Raw genomic sequence first — 6,570 nt, forward strand, 5'->3', positions numbered from 1 at the left:
TCACCTTTAAACACATCACCACGGTAGGTTACAGTTTATGTTGGGGGCTCGGGGTCCGCGGTGTCGCCAACACCGTCACCATGAATACTCAAGGTGCCCCGTGCGGGGCCGGCAGAGAGACAATGCATAGAGTGCCTAGTCTGCATGTACTCGACCAGCCACTCGCCACTCTTCTTGCGCACGTCAACGTTGAAGTCAACGTTGAAGAGACTCGCGGCACGAGGCACACACCAGGTACGACCTGAACGGCGCCAGACGAGGGTTGTCGTCACAGACCGCGATGATGGCGTCACCGTTCTCATCACCTCCTCTTCCAAACTCGTTCCAAAGAACCCGAAGCGCGTTCAAACGACTAGACTCCTTCTTGATGTTCCCGAGCGCGTAACGCGTTCGGCATTACGCGCTCTCCGCTTCGCAGACTTGTCTTCTTCTTCTTCTCCAACCGATGATGATGACGTGGAAGCAACTGCAGTGACGTCACCGCCAGGGAGAGGCGTAATGCTCACGTTGCATTGTGTGAACCCCCGACTAAGAAATGCATTCGCATTTACGACGACGACGACGACGAAGGCAGAACTACGAGGCGCGCGCTCACGTGCGCGCGCGCTGGAGGAATGCAGGCGCACGCCGGCCAACGGAGCAAGACAACCCCCGGCTAATAAATGCATTCGCATTTAAAAAAAGGCTGTTCGCCTGTCTACCAACTGCAAAATACGGTTCAAACGTCGAAGCCAGTTTCGAGGAACAAAGACAGGGCCCAAACTTAAAATACGTCTGAATGTGAAAGTTTACTCAAATTCGATTTATCTGCAAGTAAACGAAATCTGTTCGTATAGGGCACAATTTGCACTGAACAGTCACATTAACACATATTTCTGAAAGCCTATTCAACACAACATCATTGTTATCCGTGATCAGTGATTTTCGTAACTGCGCACGAAGCGTTGCTGCCTTCCTCGCTATAATGTTACAAACTCAGGCGATATATATATAAAGGAAAACTGAACCTTTTTTTATTCGACGGGAGAGGGAGGGCTCGCACAGTGCGTAGTATTGAAGGAAAAACAGTTGTTCAAGCTTTCAAATGAAATAAAATAACTTCGATCTGATCTTGTTAGATTTGATTTGAGGACAGAAGGCAAGCTCGACAATACTGAGTCCCAACCTGTGGGAAATTTCAGCGTCCTTTTTTCTAGAAGACGACGAATGATTCAAATCTCGTGATGGAAGTTTCGCATAGATGTTCAGAAAGTGGTATAATCTGGCCCTACAAAAATTGTGCTACTATTTGCAGTTTAGCGTGTGCTATGAGAGGGGGGAGGGGGGCTACGGAATCATTCAAAACCCCCAGGGATTCTTGAAAATTCAGAAATTTCCTTACCAACGGACACTTTTTGAGTCACTAAATTTTTTTATCATTCTTTTTCTCTAACTACTTCAAGTTATATACGCAAGTTGGTCCGCACAGTTTTAAAAGCACAATCCTAAAAGCTCGTGGTCTAGTTTTCTTTTATTTTTAATGCCGGTTATACAATATTCTTCTTCGACATTTAACTGCGAATGTCCAATAATAAAAGCTTCCGAGACTACACACTTCGCTCGGTGAACTTCGGTTTCGGTTCGGCGGAAGAGGCGTGCGTAGGGGGTTTGGGTCGACGTACATCTGGGGGGAGTTACAACCCCCAAACCCCCCCCCCCCCCCCCCCGTGGGTGCGCCACTGCCACGCACAATGCGCTAGACGTGCTGTGGGCGGAGCGCACATTGGCGCGAGAGGTCCCGCGACGCTATCGCGTGGCATTCAGCGAGAATTCAGGGGATTAAAGCGTAGATGTGCTTTGTGAGTGCACCACTTGTCTTCCCCGCCTCCGCGTGGGCTCGTAGCTAAATCGGTAAGACAATGGGCTCTGGCTTTGTTACTCTATTAGTTCCATGTTGGATTACTGGCGGTGCCAGTAATTCTTTTCTTGGTTCGCGGAAGTTTTCTGTTGACACCAACGGTCGCGAAAGAACCCTTGGGGGGTAGAGGTAAATGCTTTGCTTTAAAATAATTATTCTTTTTTTTTGCAGTGAGCGATTCCCTGTCAAGTCAGGGGTGGGGAAGGCGGCGAAGGAGGTGAAGGCGTCTACATCCTCTTGTGTATCCCCGTGGTACTTGAGAAAGTCCACAGAGACATGACAGTCCTTTTTGGGTGCGCCTGACTCAGATGAGGCGATTCCCACATCAGGTCTTGCCAGGCAGAGCAGCCGAGATCGCTGAGAAGCTCCGCCTACTGGCCACCCACATCGCCTAACCGGGCCCTGTATTAATAAAGTGTCTCTCGGCGGGAGATGCATTGGCTCTTGTTTTCACCGCGAGCCCCGGGCACTCCCTGAGCATGTGGTGCATTGTGGGCCTGGTTGGCGCAAGACACGGGGAGCACGTCACGACGATGGTCTTCTTGTAGTTCTCTTGGCTTTTGAGTGGCCTCAGGGGTTTTTAGTGGCGGGGAACTTATTCACGCCACTTCGCGAGCACGTCATCCGTAAGGGTAGCCTCGGCTCTTATTTTGTGCACCAGGACTTGGGGCCCCCTGGAAAGTTCTTCTGGCAGTGGTCTTGGGTCATGGGGTGTTGCTGCTCTCTTGCTTGGCAGCGGCTCTACCGTCCGCAGGGTCAGGGTCCTGCCGTGCTAGGAGAACCGGGTGCGATGGGTCAGAGCTGATACTTGCTTCTGATCGCTCTCCCACGCGTGGATGGCCTTGTCCCGGAACCCAGTCCACCCGCACGGTAACTTTTTTTCGTTGAGCAAAGATTTTCGCAATCATCTTGATGAGGTGGCTTGTGGAGCCGTCGGCTGGGGTGCCGCCGAGCCTTGCCACCTCCTCCCTACTGCCTGTGTATGTGGTAAACGTCCGACCCCGGTGCTCCTCCACCTGGTAGCGCTTTTCGATGCGGTTCGCGTCGAGCAGTAACGCCTTCAGCGCACATTGCACTGTTCTCGGCGTGGTGCCGTACTGAAACGTCCTCCTCGCCCGCGCTGGCCCATCTGCACAAGCAACGGTAATGCGGTTGGTGGTCCCATCGGGGGCGGCGTCCACGGAGATTGCAGCTTCTTGCAGGTCCTCTCGCGTCGTGTCTGTGGTGCGCTCCTCTCTGTGGTGCTCCTTCCTGCAGACACTCGACATGAGTTTGGGGCGCGGACAAGCTCGTCCTCCCAAGTAGGGATGGGACCCGGCAGTTGCAACATCCGCGACTTGTCGTTCACCGTGCCGTCGATGACACGGTGGATGTTGGCTCCGGAATTGGAGGTAGCCCGTCTCGCTGCGTGTCCTTTGTACCGCTCCTCTTTGGTGTGGCATTGGAGAAGCCTTGCAAACCAGTATGTATGCCATTGCGATGTGGAGTAACAATTATAGCATGTGATTTTTTCAGAACTGAACCGAGGTTCAGATCTTTCCATCAGCTGTAGTATCAATCTGTCACTACTTTATTTCATGAGTTCAAGGGCACAGCACCGCTGCGAACATACGCTCACAATTGCTGTTGTTTCAGGCCCAACTGCTTTAGGCCGCCCATTTCTGGCTTCCTGGATTTCCTCTGCACTACACTACCAAGACCCACCGCCGCTAAAAGCGGCCCTGCTGCGATACCCACCGTGTTTGGACGCAACTGCTCCCAATGCTTGGCAACCCGTATTCGGCACGTGTACGGACGACGCATGCGGAGCAAAGCGTAAATTGGATCCAGCCGCCAGCATCGTCGGGCACAACACCGCTGCGAACATGCGCTCACAATTGCTGTTGTTTCAGGTCAGTTACTTAAACCATGCCGCATGTGTCAAAACTAGCAACAACTGTATTTTTGCGGTGTCGTGCCTATTAGAGCTGTGGAGGTAGCCATGGAAGCGACGAGCATTGTACGTACAGCCTCTGCCCCAAATACCACTGTCCCGCTACACCTACAGCACTTTGCACATCGAGGTCGCGTCGTGGAGTAACTAGTTCTGTGTCACACATACATCGTTATCAGAGAAGTGCACCGTTCTTGAACTTTCTTTAGTCGCTTGTGCTGGCTCCAACCTTGATTCTTCTCGATGTGATCACTTCCTACTGTCGGAAGCATGTCTTCTGTCTCACCCAGTGATGTACGCCCTCTTCTATTCTTCTCACTACGTTTCATCTGCCTCCCCTTCCTGAAACGTCCACGTTAGTTCAACTTTGACTTCAGCGGATTGATGCATAATACACGCATCATTCAGGCACTGATCCGTAATCTGACTTGTGACGTGAAGGGGCCTAATGTCGCTTCATTGTAGCTCATTCGGTTTCGCTTTGCGGCATGTACGGTACAAACTGCACTGCGTAAATTATGGCTTGCGTTTTGCGGGGATGTTATGACTCGGTTGCAGACCCGGCACGCCCAAGCTCAGACAACGGCGCTAATTAGCGCGTTTTCGTCGCCAGTCCCATAATCGCCATGGGCTTCGTCCGTATCGGCTCGTGCCACGTGCGAATCCGCATTGAATACAACGGTTCATCAACCCTGCGTCATCCGCACACATTCAACTCTCTGAATGACAACAGCGGAATCAGAGGAGAAGAGTTCGGGCGCGTGTCTCCCCGTGCCATCCACGCAAGATTCCGAGTCACTATAAATGCAACGTGTCAGTAGATCCAACGAGTCATTACATCCTTTCGTGGATCTACTGACTCGTTGGATCCAGTGACGCGTTGGATCTAGTGACTCGGTTTGATCTACTGACCCGTTGGATCTAGTGACTCAGTGGGGCGGGAGGGAGAGGAGGGTAGTTAGAGCAGAAACCCTTTTGCCCCCCGCCAACCCTTCCAACTTTACAAAAAGAACAAAAGGGCGCCCCTCAGCTTAATGCTTGGGTAGCGGGTATGCTTTCTAGCGCTGCACGTCTTTATTTATTATTTTTCCGCAGCTCGTGGTGAGTTCGTAAGTGCACACAACATTTTCAAAAGAAAGTGGCGAAGACTTTTGAGACTGACCACGCTGCGAGGACTCGTCTATCAGTCAGGGAGTAAGGAAAATGTAAAAAAAATGAGGAAAAGGGGCGCTTTTATCATGTTTAGTGAGTGTATCATCTTTCCTCACCAACTTGCCTTTCGTGTTATTAGGAGATGTAGAATCGAACCCTGGCCCCATGAGTAAGACAGAGGCCGATGCTTTTGAATCGACCCTAAAAACAATTGAAAAATTGCAAACGGGACTGAAGTCTGCTTTGGTTGCCATCAACGGTATTCAAGGAACAACAAGCTGCTACTAATGAAGAAATTGAGAAGCTTATAGCGAGAGTGACTGCACTTGAAGCTAGTGCAACCGAAGGCACTCCCTCAGAAGCGGCTCCTTCTCAGAACACTCTGCAAGATATCTCGAGTCAGCTACAACGAATTACGCACACATGTGACGACGCTGAAAATAGGTTAAGACGTTCGAACTTCTTATTTTTCGGGTTAGAAGGTGATGAAAAAGAAGATTGGGCAGCGTCTCAGGAAAATATCATAAAATTTTGCGAAGAAAAACTCGGACTTCCCACAAGCACTACTCAGTATGAACGTGTACACCGCCTATGCAAATTTTCTAGTGAAAAAAAAAACAGGCCCATAATCGCAAAACTGTCTTCATTTCAGGACAAACAAAGTATCCTGTCGGCAGCACGTAAATTTAAGGGGACAACATTTTTCATTGGTGAAGACTTTGCGCCATCAACACGTACAGCTAGAAGAAAGCTGGTAGCTTTTGCCAAACCTTTAGACAAGCCGTTTAAGTTGGTACTCGACAAGCTCTACGTAGATAAAAAGGTCTATGTTTACGATAGTGATAAAGAATTACTAGTACAATCTACCAATTAGCTAAATCCAAATTCTAGCTTGCATAAGTTGCCTTTCGTGCCGCAAGCCGCTCTGTCGCTCTCGGTGGTCTACACCAACATCCGAAGTTTGCTGCCTAAACGAGACACACTTTGTTGATTTCTAGATGATAGTAATCCGGATATTATACTACTAACGGACACATGGCTGCATTCAGAAATTCGCCATAATGAAATACTGCCAAATATTAATCTTTACGATATCTATAGAAACGACCGCATCGATAGGCGTGGTGACGGCGTACTTACTGCCATTAAAAACACTCTAGTCTTATTGTATTGATTCCATGTCTTCTCTTGAGATTGTTTGGGCTGCTTTTCCTATGTTATCAAGTGCGATACTTTTTGGCGAATGTTCCCGGGCGCCAGATTCTGACGATTTCTTTTTGAATTGCTTGCGGGAAAGCATTTCTAAAGCCCTCCATCTCTGTCCTGCCAACCGTGTTTATCTTCTTGGAGATTTCAACTTTCCATTTATCAATTGGGAACATATGTCATCTTTATGTCACGCGTCCCAGGAACTATTCAATTTAACGTTAGATTGCAACCTCTTCCAAATTATAAAAGAGCCCACCCGTGCTTCCAATATCTTACACTTGGTTTTCACAAACGCCCCTGACACAGTAATATCACCTTGAAATGTGGACGGCTTTAGTGACCATAATCTTCTTCATTAACTCTTGGCATCCCGAAGCCT

This window comes from Haemaphysalis longicornis, unplaced genomic scaffold, assembly GCF_048455015.1.
Source record: "Haemaphysalis longicornis isolate Haplotype H1 unplaced genomic scaffold, Haemaphysalis longicornis Haplotype H1 scaffold_1, whole genome shotgun sequence".
Taxonomy (NCBI): Eukaryota; Metazoa; Arthropoda; class Arachnida; order Ixodida; family Ixodidae; genus Haemaphysalis; species Haemaphysalis longicornis.